This window comes from Castor canadensis, chromosome X (genome assembly GCF_047511655.1).
Source record: "Castor canadensis chromosome X, mCasCan1.hap1v2, whole genome shotgun sequence".
Classification (NCBI taxonomy): domain Eukaryota; kingdom Metazoa; phylum Chordata; class Mammalia; order Rodentia; family Castoridae; genus Castor; species Castor canadensis.
The window spans coordinates 75,066,857-75,086,354 of record NC_133405.1 but is presented as its reverse complement, the minus strand read 5'-3'; the positions used below and the strand labels follow the sequence as shown (position 1 = coordinate 75,086,354).

Here is a 19,498-nt window from a genome sequence, read left to right as displayed (position 1 = left end):
TAGTTGTAATAGTGGTCTTGTTTGCATAAACTGATCAGTCATTTCATTGTCCCAATCTAATGCCCATAAAATAATTTAGATTTTCACTATTTTCTTTAGATTTTTACAAATATAAATTTTGGAACTTTAGTTTTTAGCTAAGTGGTCAAGTTCTTAAATTTTCTTTTATTGTTTTTGATTAAGGAATTTTAAAACTAAAATTAGAAACTCTGTCATAGTTCACTGATTTTTACATGAATCATTTATTTCTAAGTTGATCGCAAGGTTGTGTTTCACAAAGTAGGCCAATCATATTAACACTTTGTTCTGCTTTGTAAATTTGCCATCTGGAATTTTTGGGTAGTATGTGAAATTAATACAAGATCCCTTAGTAGTTTCCAATAGCTATAGATTTCCTTTTTCCCACTGTTTCTGATTGGATGTAGTTACTACAAGTCCATGAAATACAAATAAGGAATTTACTACATTGGAAAAAAGTGATGATTGAGTGAGTGAGTAAAAAATGATAGAACAAGGTATCTATTTATTGTTTGAAGGTATTATTCATCATTTGAAACCATTTAGAGTTACCTTCTTAGGGCTGGGATGTAGCTCAGTGGTACAGCACTTGCCTAGCATGCGCGAGGCCCTGGGTTCGATCCCAGCACCAAAAAAAAAAAAAAAAAAAGACAGAAACCATTTAGAGTTACCTTCTTATTCTAATACAGTTTAAAACATGTCCAGCCTCAGAGCATAAAGTTGCTGTGTAAGTAAAGTTGCTTCCTAAAGTGTTAAGGAAGGTATAAATCATAAGGCTATCTGTAAGAGTTAAACAACACCCATATTCTTCCTATTTTAATTTATTTATTCATATGTGCATACATTGTTTGGGCCATTTCTCCCCCCTGCCCCCTACCTCCTCCCTTTCACCCCCACACCCCCTTTGCTTTCAGGCAGAATCTGTTCTGCCCTTATCTCTAATTTTGTGGAAGAGAAGACATAAGCATAGTAAGAAAGACAAAGCTAGTTGATATAGGGATAGCTATACAGAGAGATTCTTAGCATTGCTTCCATGCACAAGTGTATTACAATCTGAACTGATTCATCTCTAACTGATCTTTACACTGGTTGGTGATCCCCTTCCCATATTGACCCCTATCACTTTAAGGTTACTGTATTAGCACCTCTGCAGCGGGGACGTCAGACACTTCCATGTTTTGGGTTTTCTACCTATCTCCATTCCTCCCGTATGTGCTCTCCCCTTAGCGTGTGACCCAAGTCCAACAACATTACTGCCTTTGCCCTAGGTCTAAAGTCTGCATATGAGGAAAGCAACACCCATATTATTGACACAGACTAAATATTTGTTACCTGTTATATATTACAAATAAATAAGAAATTGTCAGATATTTAAATGAAAGATGTCAAGTAAAACTGATAAATAACAATGAAAATACACAAAGAAGTGTATGACCCCTAGTGCCATTAATAAACTTCAGAGCCCTTACACACCCAAATAATCTTTCTTATAAATTTCATTATTTAGATTCAATTGTTCATTTATATATGTCAAGTTGATGATTTATATTAGGCCATAAAAGAAGAGTATAAAATTTCAGAATAAGCAATGAATCCTAGAAGTGTAGAGATCATTTACCACAAGGCAATTAGTTCACAAATGATGACTACATGTGTGAGCAGCATTTAATTCACCTTTACACTATTTACTGTGGTACCCAAAGATGTGACCAATCCTAATTGGACACAGAGTGTTCCTTTGGAAGCCTAAGAATTCATTCCTGCCTTTGAACAGCTCATAGTTGGACAGGGGAGTGAATGGTGAGGAGTAACAGCTCAGAAGTATGAAGAGGATATAATACAGTATAGTAAGAGCCATTTAAGCACAAAACAAATGAGTCTTTAACTGATTAATGAAAGCAAGCAATAAACACAAATGGAACAGATTTTATTTTAGTACAGATGATAAAGTTACTTTGTTAAGATAAATGCATGTTGAAAAAGCAAGGTCCATTTTGAAAATGGAGCCATACCTCTTTGTAGCACTGCAGTACTCTTCACAAATGTTACTTCTTATGGTGGTCAGTGCTTCTTATGTTGTAATGTCAGAGGATGCCCAAGCTGAAATCTTAAGATTGAAAAGGAAGTTAATGACCTTAAAAATAGTCTAGAAGGGTCATGGGAACTTAGCAGCCTTAAGTATAGATCCAGAGAGTGTGATGGGACATCAAAGCTTCCTTCACTGAAAGATTTAAGGCTAGTCATTGAATTCCATGACTCCTTATCCTTCCATCCTTTTTTTTTTTAACATTCCCAGAGGGAGGACTTGGAATACAGGCCATAACAAGTCACAGATGTTTGCTGCCATGTGCACACAACTTTTGTATTTAGAGATGAACACAGTATTATAAAATACTCCTCTCTCTATGAAAACATATTTTCCTCATAAACATTTACTTGCAAAGATCAAAAGCAGAAATAATTTAGAAATTCCTATCTAAGGATTGATTTTGCTAGAAATAGGAATTAGAACATTAAAAATATCAAGTATATCATTCTGGATAGTTTAGGGAAGAAAGTAGAAGTTCCTTTTAGTTTACCAACCCAGTTTCTGGAATTTATAGGGGAGGAAGAACAACTTAAAGGACCATGGACTTTTCTCCCTATAAACTCATACTAGTATTTATTGTTTTTGTCACTAATTTGGCACATGTACTTTTAGAAATCAACTGTTTTGTAGCCTCTATAGTTAACTTTTAAAGAATGTATGTCTCTTCCTTCAATTAAGTTATATCAGAGAATCTAACAAAGTATAACAAATCTCTATGAAATAAGCAGAGAAGGGCTTTCTTGAAGCAGTTGCAACCTGAGTGCTTTTCTTCTAAGCTTTTGTTGTCCTAAGGAAACCTTCATTCTTGTCTGCAAGGTCCCCAGAGGCTGGTCACTTTTTCTTTATGTGTGGTCCCGGTGCCAACAAAATAAACACATCCCTCCAGTTTATTCTTAGCAAGTAGAAACAGGGTGGAAACTTCCAAAGAAACTCTACTCAGAAAAAAAGGAAATCAAAAGGAAAATAAAGGAAATGCAAAACCATAAGACATAGTCTAATTTTAAAAGTAGAAACCTGGCCCATAGTTACAATATTGCAGCTTAAACTCAGCACTGTACTCAGATAATCATTTTTCTGCACTGTGCTCAGATAATCATTTTTCAGAGCTTCTCCAATTACTTCTCCCTTTTCAAATTGTTCTGCCTTCTCCAAGTAAGAAGATGACATAAGTTACCTGCTATATCCTGGGTAAAGTGTGGATTTCAAGTAAATTACTCAGAGTTGCCTTTTACATTTTGTTAATCCCGCAGTAAACTTTTTTTTAGTTTGATTACTTTTTACCAGGTCCTTATACTTCAATAAAGATATACTGACTGAATGCTGAATGTATAAAATCCTTTCTGATCCTAAAATATGATGCCACTCATCTAATCCATGAAGAAAATTAACATCAGCTCTGTGATAGCTTTTTTATTTAGACAAAACATATTTTTCCCGAGTGTGGAACAAAAAAACAAGTTTATGATTGTCTAAGATCTATATATGAGATGTACAATGTTACCAGTCTAATGTGCTAACTGGTTATCCATTTCCATGGTGGCTGTGCCATTATGATTTAGCCCAACCTTTATATGTACAGTGAATAAATGTCATACTGTCTAGGCAACAGTGTAGTGTTTTTTTTTTTTTTCAAGTTTGGGATGGCAAAACCCAAATAACCCAATGTATGGTTATTTTAGAAATTCTTATCATTGTATATAGCAGGCATTCAAAGTATGGTTATGTGATTTTTACTTTATTTTTATTAACATATGTTAATTGTACAAAGGGGTTTCCTTCTCCCAAGTACAAAGGTTTGTGACTTTTGTTTCAACATAGTATAATCAGTAATGAATGCCCCTAAATTTAGTTCAATACAGTTGCTCTTCTTTATGTATTTTTGAAAAATTTCTTACAGTCTTCTTGGGAACTAATTTCCAGAATTAAGGTCATTTCTTGAGATAATTTTTGAGTCCAAATGCTTAAAAGGAAACAAGCCCCCAACCCTCTCCCCACTGATCAAAGTTGCCTCTATCTCCCCTGGTCAGGGTTGTAGAGACATCAGGTATATTTGACTTCCTTCTATCATATTTCCTGTAAGAAAACAAAAATGTTAATTTTTATGTTGGATAAATAACATCAAAATAAATGTTACAATGCTGTGTAACATAATGTAACATAAAATAAATGGTACTAGAATTTATTCATCTTGCTTAATTGAAACTTCATGCCTATTGATTAGTAGTTCCTCATTCCCCACTTTTCCAGTCCCTGACAACTACATTCTATTCTTTGATCCTATGAATTGGACTAGTTTAGATACTTCTCATATACGGAATGATGTGGTATTTGTCTTTTTGTGATTGGCTTATTTTTCTTAACACAATATCCTCAGTTTTCATTCATTCCATTGTATAGTATGGAATTTCCTTCTTTTTCTGAGGCTGAAATTTCTTCCACTTTATGCATGTACCACCTTTACATTATTGATTCATCTGTCAATAGACATTTAGATTTTTAGTTTTATCCCATATCATCTGTTATTTATAGCAAGTTCACTGCTTTATAAAGACTTTTTTTGTTATAGCAAACCACTCTTCCTTCAAGAAGGGAGAAAAACTCACCTTAATTTTTTGCCAGAGCAAGGACTATATGAACATGATGGCAAGACCATAATAGCCTTTGAACCAGGATAGTGCTAAGTTTGAATCATAATTGAATCTGTACTTGCCTGTGTGACCTTGGAAAAGTTACTTAACCTTTCTGTTATTCAATTGTTTGCTATGTAAAATGCAGATAATAAAAGAATCCAAATTATAGTAAAACCTGGGAATGTAAATAAAAGTTTTCAGGAGCAGGCAAGGTTTTTTTTTCAGTGTTGAAAGAAGCTGTTGATAAAAGGCATAAATAAAAAGTGTCATTAAAGAAGGACCCAAGAGCGAAACAAAGAATGACCAGATACTTCCTATTCAGTGCTCTTGAGTATGAAAGTGCAAACTGTACCTTAGTTCCATGAGTGTTGCAGAAAACAGTGATGCATGTCCATTTCTCTAAATTATACATAGCCAGGGTTCTTAGTAAATAGAGTGAATAGGAAGTGGCCTTATGACTATGTAACTAAATGGCACATGAAAAGTTATTAATTGAATTAAATTGGATTTAATTGAACTGATTTTGCTCACATAATAAAGGCTTATGGTCTAATTATAGACCCCAAAACTGTTTGACTAATTAATTCAACAAAACTTAATGAGAGTCAACTAAATTTTTAAAGGATAGGGCTGAAAATGAGTTTCAATATCTAACTTTATAACTAGAAAGATATTTCTAAATTTGGTTTCAAGATGATTTATATCATATACTAAGAAATCTTGAAAAGAATTTAAGCTAGAATTGTAAAAAAAAAAGCCCATTAGCTTGATTTAAAATTATAAATTCTATCATTCATAATAAGATAGGAAATTATGGTATAACTGCATAATTTATGACTTTTTTTGGTATTATATTATATGTTGAACTCTCATTCAAAATATTTTCTAAGTCTCTATTATATCTATTTACATACTTTGCTTAGCTTTTCTTAACTAAAGCTTCTTAGGACAGGAAACTTGTCTCACCCATCTTCATGTTCTCAGCAAGTTTAACCCAGGGCTTGGTATCTGGTAAGCCCTCAATAGGTGTTTCTGATTGGCATTGAATTGGTAGTAAGAATCATGCTTGAGGATGACACCTGATTCTTGTCGATCTGGGAATGATAAAGCCACAGGGTTGGCTTTGGCCTGTCACTGTACTACTAATATCCTTGATATTAATAGTTTTTTTGCTTTTGATAAAAAGCAAAAAAAAAAAGGCAACTATGCAGATGTTATCAACTGTTGGGTAAGGGTTAGAATTCTGAGTAACTTTGAAAAACTAAGTGAGATAGGGGATGTAATTAAGGTGAATATCAAGTAAATTTGTGTAGTTTATAAAGTATCAGTCAAGAAATGTGCTGTTTAGTTGCAAGTAGAGCTCAAAAAAGAGAGCAAGAGCAAGGTATAGTGTAGAAAGCAAGCTTCAACTTGTTCATAAATCAGGAACAGAGAGTTAGTCATAATTAATACTATATCAATCACATCTTTTGTCTCCTTAGAAGCTCCTGACTGCATATACAAAATAATATAAATCTAATTGCACTAGACTTTTCTGGATTACTTCTCAGTGTCCCTTCTTTCACCATAAATGTATCCACATAGTATCAAATTTGCTTCTGCAAGGTATGTTCAGGTAGGAAAATTCTACCAGTGCTACTTGGGTACCCTTTAGAATAAGAAATGGCAAGATAAAGAGTAACTTATTAGTGTCATGGTATTCAGGCTTTTATGAGGATCTGAGACCAGACAAGATCACAGAATGATTCATAAAGAAAGGGATCAAAACTATGTTCCCGTAAGTTGTAAGGTGAACCAAATCAATGAACGAGTCAATGAAAAGGAAGTATGTGTCAGTGTATTGAAAATGATTCTGAAACAGCTAATCAGTAAAAAGAAGTTACTAGAAGTAGCTATAAAAATATCTGAAATGGAATGACTTAATTTTATAGAATATTAGAGTTGGAAGAGCACTTGCAAAACATCTAATCTAACCCAACTCCTTCATGACCTAGAGTGAGAAAGTGATTACTGGAAGTAATACACCAAATTAGTGGCAGGGCCAAGATGCCTAAATCACGGTCCAGTGCTATTTTCACTACACCACATAATTAAGTTTCAGATTCCAGAAGGTCTTTCACTAAACACTGACCCATAAGACAAATTCATATGCTAGTGCAAATCTTGTCCGTTGCTATTGTTGTGCTGAGGACTGCATAAATGTCAAGGATTGATTAATCTCTTTCCCTTCTTTTTGGTTACAGTTTGGAAGTACTGTTTACAGAATATTTGAAATTAAAATTTTCTTTTTAGTTTTCTTGTTTCTCTTCAGTTTAATCTCAGTTATGCTGGATTATTCTCTTAAAACACAGATCTAATCAAATCAGTTCTCTCCCAAAGATCTCCAGTGACCTATTAATTAAACTCAAAGAACTATTCAATACTACAATAACATTCCATCCCATTGCTTATTTTATTTATATCATATACATATGACCTACTGACTAGCTCCATCCCTCATTTGATATCTTTTCCTTTCCTCATGCCATATTGCCATATATGAAGTGCCCTTTGTCCTCATCACTATCAGATGTAATTCTAGCCATCTTCTCCTCCATAAAAACTGCCTTGTCTTCTATATTACTGTAATATACTAATTATGTTAAAAGTGATGTCATAGAGCTGGGATGTCCGTCAGTGGTAGAGTGCTTACCTAACACATACAAGGCCCTGGATTCTAGCCCCAGACATGATATTAACCACTTAATATGTATAAATTCTGTGCTGGATCTTTGGAAAACGGGACACAGGCCCTACCTATAAAAGACTTCCAGTCAACTAGAGGGAGACACAGATATGTTAACAAATTAATGCATTGTACCACTGCAGCTGTTGCAATGGAAGTATATAAATGCACAGAGAAGCTAGGCATGGTGGCACATCCTGCAATTATAGTACTTGGACAGCAGAGGTAGGTGGATTGTGAGTTCAGGACCAGCCTGGGCTACATAGTGAGATGTTGTCTCCAAATATAAAACAAAACAAAAAAAGAGAGACACATAGAACAGAAATAGTAAATAGTCTATGTATGTTAGAAAAGGATTTATAAAAGACAAAGGGGAGAAAGAGACAGAGAGGAGCATTCTAGGTAGAGAGAGAGAGAGGGAGAAAGTAGAATGAGAAAGGCATGGAAATTAAAATAGCCTGGCATGTTTAGGGAACAACTAACAGTTTGATGCAGCTAATATATAAGATGATAGGTATATGTGTATTTGTGTGTGTGTGTGTGTGTGTGTGTGTGTGTGTGTGTGTGTGAGAGAGAGAGAGAGAGAGAGAGACTCTGATTGGACTATGAGTTTAAAAGTAGAAATTAGTTTGGAGAGAAATGTAGAGACTATGTTACAAAAAATCACAACAGCTTTTATATACCATTCTAGAGACTCTGAGTCCATCCTGTAGGTAATGGGTAGCTGCTAGAGGATACAGAGTGAGAAAAGAAGACTGACATGGAAGGCAAAAAGAAAGTGCATAAGTATGACAGTTGAATTATGATTTATTGTGGATCAGTTGAAACAGAAGCCAGTAGGTTCAACTACATTTCAAGTTCCTTGAAAGCAGGGTTCAGAGCTTCTCTTTCAACTGTTTTACTTCCTCTTATACTTCCCTACTTTCTCTCTAGAGTGGTTAGCATAGTACTTTGCATTTATAGCAGGAATAAAAGAATGGCTGGTGAGATTCTACATCATTCTTTTTATAGAAAATTATATTATTGACCCATTATTTTTATTTGAAGAATAGTTGCCAGTTTGAGCCAAAGGGGATCTTTGAGATCCTGTTCCAATGGACTTTTTGCATGTGAAAAACTGAAACCTAGGGATGGAAGTAGGGTGGTGATGACTTGCTCAAGAACACATAACTAGTGAGAGAGCTGGTAACAGAATCCAAGTGTTGTGAAGGATAGGCCAGTTCTGCTACCACACTGTTGTCTCCATCCTCACTCTTCCTTTTTTAAAATATCAGTGACTTATTTTTCAGATAGTCAATTGCGGTCATCAGTGCAGACAAGATCTGTGAAATGACAACATTTGGTCTCAGTTATTTGCTTCTTTTTCTTTGGAGTATTTATCAACATTCATGTGGATGACTTAAACCTCTGTCTTAGCCACAAACTACTCACTTTAACTTCATTTTCTCATTTTCAGCTGTGCCTTAGATTGCTATACTTGGATCACTTGATTTTTTTCCCTTAATTTCACAATTCTCAAGTTAATTTATACGAGTGATCTTTCTGTTATTTTTTTCATCATCACAGATAGTCGTCAAGTTATTACAGCATAGAACCTAGCATTCATCTTTGACTCCACCTGACCTTTATCTTATCCCTCATCAAGTTCTGTTGATGCTTATTTTGTAATACTTCCTCTCTCTTTTATCAACCTAGTTCAGGATCCTTATCTCATGCCTTGCTACATGGACATACTTCAAATATGAATCCTTTTTTACACTTACATGGTCAAAGAGGTGAATATGCAAACCTGAAAAATTTCTACTTATACTTCATGATTCAGGTTAAAGTTGTTATTTTCTATGAATGCTTCCTTGTGCATAGTTCTATCAAAGTACATATCACAATAGTGCAATTATTCTTTGTGTAATTAGTCTTTTTGCTTACAGGACTGTAATTTAGTCAGACAGAGAACCTACTAATATCAGTGAATGTGTTTTATTCATTTTTGTTCTATTTTTCTCCTAATTGCACAATTATAAAGAGAGACTGTGTCGGTTTAAGTGCTTTTGAATAATAGAGTACTTAACTCCCTTGGATCAGTGTGTAGGTAGAGTAAGGAGCATGATTTTGGTGTGGAAACATGGATGCTATTGTGCAGAAATCTAAATAATTGTGTAAAGTTAAAGTGAAATGTGGACACCTCTAGGAGGGTAGAATCTATTAAAAAGAAATCTGAAAAATCAATAAAGAATGCAGAGGAACTGGAGGACATCATTCTGAGCAAGGTTAGCCAGGCTCAGAAGACCAAAAATTGTATGTTCTCCCTCATATGAGGACTTTGGATCTAGGGCAAATTCAGCAATGTGGTTGGACTGGGATCACATGACAAGGGGAGAGCACATACGGGTCATATAGAAATAGGTAGAAAACCCAAAACATGAAGGCGTTTGATATCCCCACTCCAGAGGAACTAATACTTACTTAAAGCGACAGAGGTCAACATGACAAAGGGATCAGGAACTAGGGAAAAGATCAGTTTGAGATGAATCAACTTGGGTTGTAACACACTTGTGCATGGAAGCAATGTTAGGGATCTCTCTGTATAGCTATCCTTATAACAACTAGCAAAAACGCTTTATCTTTCTTATTGCTTATGGATTCTTTTCAACAAAATTGAAGAAAAGGGCAGAATAGGTTCTGCCTAGAAGTGAGGGGAGGGGAGGAAGGGGCAGGGAGCAGAGGGGAGAAATGACCCAAACAATGTATGTACATGTGAATAAATGAACAAAAAATTAAAAAAAGAGAGAATGCAGAGGACCACGGCTCATACATAGATACTTTACAAATCATTTATGAAGAAAAGAAAGTGGATAACAAAAGACTTAATCCACATGTTTAGGCAGGAAAGGAAGGCAAAGAGCTTAAAACAAAGAAGGTATAAGCAATCTGGAGGAGAGTTCAAAAGTGGCTTTGGTCAAAGACTACATCCAAATTTTGTGGATGTATTTGTCTATAGAGCCTGAGCGAGAATGATGATGGGTGCTTTTGAATTGAAGACAGAAGAGATCAAAAGATTAAATAAGTGTCTGGATGTAGTTTTATGATTCTTAGTAGTTGAATGCTTTTCCAAGACTTCCTTTACCTTTCTAGTAAATGCTAATGTGTACCGGATGGTCTCTCTGTGATGGAGGACTGCCAACAGGGGTGGGGTGACAAGGGTAGGACCAAAGCAGAAGAGGAAATGGGGGAGGCTGGGACTCAGGACTCAGCCGCCTAAGATTGACACTTCCTCCACTTCTGCTGAGCAGTAACAAGATGTGGGAAACTTGTATTTTATGAGGATGCAGCTCATCTCATAAGTCTCCAATGTCTTCTTTCTTCTCAACGTAGCCTATTCTTGTCAAATGAGAACAATTTGTTGTGCTGTTATTTCTATAAGGCTGAGATTAGGGAGGTTAGAACTATGTTGTAATATAATAATCTTTTTTTCCGTTTATTCATATGTGAATACAATGTTTGGGTCATTTCTCCCCCCTACCCAACTTTTTTTTGAGATTGTCTCTAATTAACTTTTTTGCCTGGGCTAGACTCATACCATGATCTGCCTGTCTCCACCTTCCAAGTATCTGGGATTACAGACATAAGCAGTCATGCCTCACTATTATGCTTTTATTTTTTTTTAAACGTAAGCACTTTAATTAATATGTGATAGTTATATAGGAGGTTTCATTGTGACATTTCCATATATACATATGTTATCACTAATGTATTTTATTAACATGTATTAATTGTACATATTGGTTAGTTTCAGTGTGATATTTCTTTTCTTTTTTTAATATTTTATTCATATGTGCATACAATGCTTTGGTCATTTCTTCCCCCTTCCCCCCACCCCCTCCCTTCCCCCCAACCCCTTACTTCCAGGCAGAAACTGTTCTGCCCTTATCTCTAATTTTGTTGAAGACAGAGTATAAGCAATAATAAGAAGGACAAAGCATTTTTGCTAGTTGAGATAAGGATAGCTATACAGGGAGATTACTTCCATGTACATATGTGTTATATTCTAAGTTGATTCTTCACGAACTGACCTTTTCTCTAGTTCCTGATCCCCTTCTCCTATTGGCCTCTGTCGCTTTAAAGTTTCTGCATTAGTTCCTATAATAATCTTTTAATACAACAGGCACTCACTAATATTTGTTGGATGGATATAAAATGAATAGGAGAATCAACAAATATAAGTGATTTTTAAACTGCAAAGCACTACATAAATTTGAGTTTTTAATTATTTTCTTTCCAACTCACACTAGGTTCAGTGCAGATCTTTTTTTTTAATTATTCATATGTGCATACAATGCTTGGGTCATTTCTCCCCCCTGCCCCCATCCCCTCCCTTACCACCCACCCCACCCTCTCCCTCTCCCCCCACCCCCTCGATACCCGGCAGATACTATTTTGCCCTTATCTCTAATTTTGTTGTAGAGAGAGTATAAGCAATAATAGGAAGGAACAAGGGTTTTTGCTAGTTGAGATAAGGATAGCTATACAGGGAGTTGACTCACATTGATTTCCTGTGCATGTGTGTTATCTTCTAGGTTAATTCTTCTTGATCTAACCTTTTCTCTAGTTCCTGGTCCCCTTCTCCTATTGGCCTCAGTTGATTTTAAGGTATCTGCTTTAGTTTCTCAGCATTGAGGGCAACAAATGCCATCTTACCTATCCTCATATCTCCGTTGTGTGCTCTCGCTTTTATCTTGTAATCAAAGTTCAATCACCTTGTTGTGTTTGCCCTTGATCTAATGTCTGCATATGAGGGAAAACATACGATTTTTGGTCTGTTGGGCCAGGCTAACCTCACTCAGAATGATGGTTCTCCAATTCCATTCATTTACCAGCGAATGATAACATTTCGTTCTTCTTCATGGCTGCATAAAATTCTATTGTGTATAGATACCACATTTTCTTGATCTACTTTGACCATCCCATCCCACACTGCTTTTTTAAAGTTTGCATTATGATTTTTATCTGTGTCAATAACAAGGCAATCAGTATTCTACTACATTATGTTGTATTTTTTAACATGTAGGAATCTTGTTTCCCTCAGTAGATTGTGAAATCCTCCTGGGCAGAAATAAAAATAATTAAAAAAAGTAATTTTTTTTTCTTAAGCCTTATGACCTGAAAGCCTAGTGTACCACAATATTTTGTTCATAAAAACAAGTAATATATGTTTATCAAGTGATAGGTTATTGGTTATCTGGAACAAAGTATCTGGAGCAAAGATACCCATCTTTAATCCACATATAATCAAGCTTGCCCCAGTATTCCCCATAAGTTTTCACCATGGTAATAAAAAGATCTTGTGGCAGAGGGCAGAAAGATTCTGTATCATCACTGTAGTCCTATCACTACAATAAAAAGTTTTCTTACTTGGTATTTTCAGAGATGTGCTTAGCAGCATTCTCACTAGTATTAAAAGCTACAAGGGTGCTGATAGTGCATTGTTGATGGTTCTCAGATGTTTCTTCTGAAATAGCATACTCTCCTTACAGTAAGAACATCATACTTATCAAATCAGGCACCTCTGTTTTCAGGCAGTTGGAATCCAAATACAGGGTACTGTCAAGCCTAAAAGGACCTTAGACTGTGTCATTCAGAGCTTATGACACAGTGTGTCTCCTTGCCTAGTACTGTGCCACAAGTATAGCAATCAGATTAAAGTGATATATTGAACCAGACCTGAAGGGAAATGCAAGCCACCAAAAGGCAACAGAAATCTTGATGAGTGCATGGGTGTGGGTATGTGGTGGAGACAGTATTTCCACTCTTAGTTTGGGTGTTACAGAAAACTTATATACCTTTGAACAGTTTTAAAGGGCAAGCAGAGGCCTTACCTTCTTCTAGCTATACCTGTGTACTATGTAACTAATTACCAGTAGTTTGGAATCCCCTAAAACTCTGAGGCCATTGCCTACAGCTGAATATGAGGCCTGCCCCTTAACCTCTTGCATTTAGATGCCTGAATCTTGGAAGTGAGATCCTTGTTGAAGGGCCTTTGTCATAAATACCAATTTAGACTAAGCATAATCTTAACCATTCCAATTTGGAATGAAAAGAAGCTTTTACTATTTTATGAGGCCTAGAGACTTCCTAGGGACTTTGGAATAAGTGCCTAAGACATGTCAGAGATATTTTAGTGTTGTTATTGTTAGTGCAATTTTACTTAGCCTGTTGAATTCATGACAACTCAAAGACAATCCTATATACAAACAAAAGTTACTCAGATAGATGAGAAACTTTGACAAATCTTATATTTGAGACATCTGAAAGTGTGATTCCAAATTGGATTTTTCTTTCCTTTTTAGAGAAAGAAGACTGATGAAAAAAGAAAACCTGAATGTGCCAAGAGATGTTTAGATTGCCACTCTTTCCTTTTTCACCAGTTACCTTAAAGCAACAGCTTAAACATCTGGGATGTATTGATTCCACATGCACTAAAATAAGATAAAAACATTTTATTCATTAAAAGGGAAGCCAAGTATCTGTTTAAGTGTCTGAAGGCTTATTTTTACCCTTCTGTTTTATCTCTTTTTGGCTCCCTTTTTTTGTGAGGCTCTCTCCCTGACTAACATCTTCCAAAATTTTAAAGATTTTTCTTTGTCTTTTCTCTCACATGTACTTATTCCCTTCCTCAAACCAGAATGACTGGTGGGGCACAAAGAAGGGAGAAATTATGATAGGATAAAATGAATAAGCAGGATGCAAGAGTTTTGCAGAGTAGAACTTAAGTTTAAACAGTGGCCTTCTCCACTTACCTTTGTCATTTCAGGGTGTTTTAAGCACCAGGATTGTCATATGAATTAATGGACCTGAGATATCTGTATTTATCTAATTGGATTAAGTGACCTCTCTCATTGCCTTTTTTTTGTAGGAATGAGGATACAACACTACTTGGTATGAATCTAACAGACTTTGTAGCAGTTCTATTTCCTTACTGCAAATCAACAAATCCATCTCTGTTGTAGAGTAGATATATCAATATATCTCTCAGGAGTTTACTTATTCTTGGGACAGCTTTTATCACTGGTTCTTTTTTAAATTTTTTAAATTTTTATTTTATTCATATGTGCATACAATGTTTGGGTCATTTCTCCCCCCTTCCCTCTGCCCCCTCCCTTACTCCACCCCCCCCCCGCTCCCTCCCTTCCCCCACCTTCCCCCTCACTATGCGGCAGAATCTGTTCTGCCCTCATCTCTAATTTTATTGGAGAGAGAGTATAAGCAATAATAGGAAGGACCAAGGGTTTTTACTAGTTGAGATAAGGATAGCTATACAGGAAGTTGACTCACATTGATTTCCTGTGCATGTGTGTGTTACCTTCTAAGTTAATTCTTCTTGAACTAACCTTTTCTCTAGTTCCCCTTCTCCTATTGGACTCAGTTGCTTTAAAGTAACTGCTTTAGTTTCTCTGCATTGAGAGCAACAAATGCTATCTAGTTTTTTAGGTGTCTTACCTATCCTCATACCTTCCTTGAGTGCTCTCACTTTATTATGTATCACTGGTTCTTAAATCATACCACATAGTTGTTCATGTAACCAGAAACCTAAATGACACTGGGGTGAAGGACAAAGGTGGCTTTGGGTGTTTTAGGGAGCAATATCTGTAATATATATATTGTAGGTATGTGATTACAACCAAATCTGTTGTTGTACAAGTGACTTTATGACAGAATAGTAGAATGTTGTATTACAATATTCTGAACTTGGTGTAAAAATTATTTTGATTCTTAACTTTTGATCCCAAGAATCACTGGTCCAAATGGAAATAATGGCTGATAAAAAAAGGTGAATAGTTCAATTATAGAAATACTTCTTCAGTAATACTTTAACATATTTTATTCCTTTCAGAATTCACATGGAAACATGTAGTACTAGTGGCAACCAGAAGGCTATATCCCACTTACAGGTTCTCAGAGTAGGATGAGATTTCTGAGACTTAGAGTGAGGCACCTGGCCTAAAGGTGTAGTGTAGGGAGCAGGAAGTAGCTGGTTCCACCCCCTCCATCTGTAGTCAGTTTTGTTATGTGTTTTAGCTTCCCGAAATGGATGGATTTTTGACAAAGCCCTTTGGTGGCTTGAATTTTTAAGTTGCTTTCATATTTATCATTTTAACAGATTTGTAAAATACTCACTGCATTTTTGATACACAAGGGAATAAGGAATACTGACACTCAGCAACTCGTTGAAAGTGCACAACTGATTAAAATGTCAACACAAAGAGGAACTCCCAGTTCTCCAGGCCCAGATTCCTTTCCATTGAGATCTGTGATGCAAGGTAGTTTAGAGCAGCTACTGTAAGGCCACAAAGAATTTATGACAAAGTTAATGCTGGGAAACAGTTTGAAGCAAAAATTCCCAATGCTTGTTTATATTAGAATAACTTAACATTTACTTAGTGTTCATGGTGTGTATGAGGCGCCATGCTAATCATTGTCAAGTGGGGGAAGTTTAATACTCTTTTAGGCCTGTTTTATTTTGCCTCCTCCTTAAAACCTTCTCCATTTAGCCTACCTTTCTTCTCTATTGCCATTTGCAAAAATGACTCTGGTTTGCTGTCTCATATTATTTATGTTTTATAGCTCTATAGGTCTACCAAAACTGTAAGTTCCTCAAGGGCAGAGACTATGTCTTACCTTCTTTTGTGCCACATATTGTATTGAGCTTGAGCAATACTTGTTTAACTGGATTATAACAAATTTGAGATATTTCAATAGCAACATGAGAAATAACAAAATGGATCAAAGTAGTACTCCATACAGAACTATGTAAATAGTGAGATTATGATAGCTACCCTTCCTGGTGTCAAATCTATAAAGTTGAATATGTACCTTTGGAATCAGTGCCTTCCCATTAGAATCCCTCATTATCTGCCAATGATACTGCAAATGCAAATTTATTTTTCTGTACCATGGAAGAATCTTATTTTTATACCACATAAACAGTTTATAAATCTATCAAAAGTTTGATTAAAGTAGGAGGAAGAAGGTAATGAAAAAGTGAGAAGTGATGGTTCTGAATTAGGAAGACACTGACATGCTAGATGCAGCCTTGCCTCAACCTGCAAACTTTCCTTAACCTACAATTCTGTTTTGGCTTACTGGCTCCTAGGCTGACTTGTTTTATTTGCAGGAACTGATTTGCTGGTATAATCAATATTTAGGGAAACTGAGGAACACAGTTTTGTTAAGGAGATGGGTATAAATATATTTGTAGTTCTTTATTTACTATATAATAAGGGTAGCATTTAGTTCTAGTTGGGCTATTAATAGTAATGTAATGAAAAAGTATTTTAAAATGATTAAAACTGCTGCAGTAGATATGATGAACTTAAAAATGTAGAAACAAATTTCACTAATATACCTAAAATATATTGTGGTTCATTGTATTTTATAATTCATTGTAAGTTATAAATATAATATTTAAAATAATGTACAAATAAGACCAAGTTTGTTATATTTTCTTTTAAAATGATCACCTGTTGAATATGTGGCATTATGACCTCCTTTTAAATTTAGATGTCTAAACAACTTCAGAACACTGAATTTAAATTAAAGAGGTAGATTCTACCAGCCCATGTGTTTCTTAGGAAAATAGTTTCTTTGCTGCTAAGTAGAAAAAAAATGTTCCTGGCCAAAATCGTTGATTAAAATGTATGAATTTTTGGCTCTCTGTCAACCTAGTCTATTTTAGACTATTTCAAGTCTAAAGTTATTATAAAATAGATCATAGAATTTTCTTATACTCATTTATAGTTGAGAGGGCTTTCTTTTTTATAGTCTCTAGTCAGAACTCACCAATTTCTAGTTGTGCAGCAAATTTTAAGAACATTTCTTAACCTCTTCAAGTCTGTTTCCTCATTTCTCAAACAGAGAGAGTAACACTGTCTTCTGAATTGTAGGCTGTTGAGAAGTTCAAGTGGGATAATGAGGGCAAAACTTCCTTGTGAAAATGCCAGGTCACTCTTCACTACTTGGTTCACCTCCAGTGATCGCTCTATATTTTCCTTCCATATTGAAGAAATCTGCCACTATGTTAGAAAAACTCCACTGAGCCCTTAAAATGGGATTTTGAAATATACTTTACATTTCTGGCTAATTACAAAGGAGCCAGAGGCTTGGGGACTGAGTGTCCCCTCTGTATTTTGCCACACTGATCCTCTAGCAGAAGCAGTGAGCCAATACTTGTTGACAGGTTAGTTAGATTATCAAATATCTGGCAGATAAATAAAGCAGAAAGAACTCACAGTTGCAGCCTAATTTAAAGCAGGCAAAACAAATTAGTTATCCCAAAACTCTGGGGAATTTGCTAAAATCTACCATCAGCTGAATTTTACTGCACACTGTTTTGATATTAGTACTGAAATACCAAGTCTTACCTGCTGCCTTCCAGATTCACAGTTGAGGGTGTTTTTGCTTTTGATCTCAGAAGCTAGCTCCAAGTCTTCAGTGGATCCGATCTACCAGTCCCTTAGAGAGCTCACCCTTGTTAGTGAGCTGCAGAGTAAATCTGGACAGTCTGGAGAGTCTTAAAAGTGCACTCCATTCACAGAGTGCTTGCTCGTTATTCAAGCTACTTTGCAAAGTTGAGTTGCTGCTATTTTCAAGAGGGGAGAGGGCAGGGCAGGGCACATTTGCTAGCCTTGTACTGATTCTTCTTCCTCTTTCTGATTAGTCCTCAAGCTGTTTAAAGCATACCAGAGTTTGAGCTATCTGGTGCAAAGTGGGGGAGGGTAAGAAATAGAAAGGGAGGAAGAATAGAAACTGGAGACTTGGCAGGTTGTGTGTATAAATGAAGTTTTATCCCTAGCAACAGCAATAGAATCCTCAGGAAATCATGTAGCTGCTCTGAGATGGAAAGCAAGGAGGGGTTTATGCTGTTCGGCTTAGTTCTCATGATTTTTATGACTGGATGGTGGTTAGAGTATTTGTAGGCGGGGAAAGCTAATCCTACCAGTATATGCTAATATGACTAGCATTATGAGAAACTTGATCTTAATCAAGATAAATTTCATCTCTCTCTCAATCTTTCTCTCCCTCCCTCTCTCTTTTTTTCCCTCTCTCCCTTCCTCTCTCTTTCTCTCTCTCTCTCCTGTCTTCTTTCTGACTCTTGTGGCTGTATTCACATTCTAAAAATCCTTTCCCTTCCTGGTGCATTATGTCCTGGAAAATATCCTCACAATAATAAGTTGCCTCCATTAGGTCCAAAGTATTCTTTTTCTATCCTACTGAGAAGTTCTGGAATGACAAGTCTTTCTGTCAGTGATCCAGTGTTAGTAATTTGGGGGCCAAGTAAGTGCTCTTGACCTTTGGTTGGGTTCTGAGGTATTGGAGCTGTGGGGTGCCCAGTCTGGCTTTTGGAAAATAGGGACATGTTAATCTGTATGTGTTCATTGGATCCTGGGGCAGGACCTTGATGTTGCAAACCAAATAGATAAGACCATGATATAAGTTGGTTACTTGAATTATAATGAGTTGTATTATGAAGTTTTAAGGCATAAATATGTTCACTTTAACATTTTGTGAACATGGCCCCATAACTAATTATTAGTTTGATGGACTTATAAAACATGAGCCCAATATTTTTCTGGCCTGCTACCTGCTGCAAGACAAATATTTATTCAAGTTTTGCCTCTTTAGGTATCAAAATAATACTTTACAGTTAATCTGAGGCCAGGACTATAAGGCCTTTGGTATCTTCATCTCCTTCCACAGACTCCTTTGATGTGGTGGTGGTGATGATGGTTGGGGGGAAAGGCCATTCATCACATTTAAAGAGGAGAGAACATTTGAAGTTAAGACCAGATTTTAACAAGGTGGACTCAGTCCTTACTTTCTTGGAGCTTATATTTTAGCACTATCATGAAAATATTCAGTCAAGTTGGAAATCAGCAAATTCGTGCTTAATTTATGTTGCACTTTAAGGAATAAAGTACTGTTACATTTTATTTTTGTATAGATAGATATAAATTCCAAAACTTGATTTGTTTTCACATCAAG

General features: G+C 35.8%; 1 protein-coding gene across 4 annotated transcripts in view; it reads right to left on the bottom strand.

The window, feature by feature from the left end:
- The window catches only part of Cysltr1 (cysteinyl leukotriene receptor 1), a 29,156-nt gene extending 10,663 nt beyond the window's left edge, over positions 1–18,493 (bottom strand). The window contains exons 1-3 of one of the 4 annotated variants that reach the window (XM_074062572.1): positions 17,878–18,493; positions 2,031–2,125; positions 571–628 (exon numbers count right to left, since the gene is read on the bottom strand). The gene's annotated coding sequence lies outside the window, so the exon portion shown is untranslated. Of the gene's footprint in view, positions 1–570; positions 629–2,030; positions 2,126–17,296; positions 17,402–17,877 lie in introns of all 4 variants that reach the window. The other 3 variants (XM_074062573.1, XM_074062571.1, XM_074062574.1) reach the window with 3 other exon arrangements.
- Positions 18,494–19,498: the final 1,005 nt, after the last annotated feature.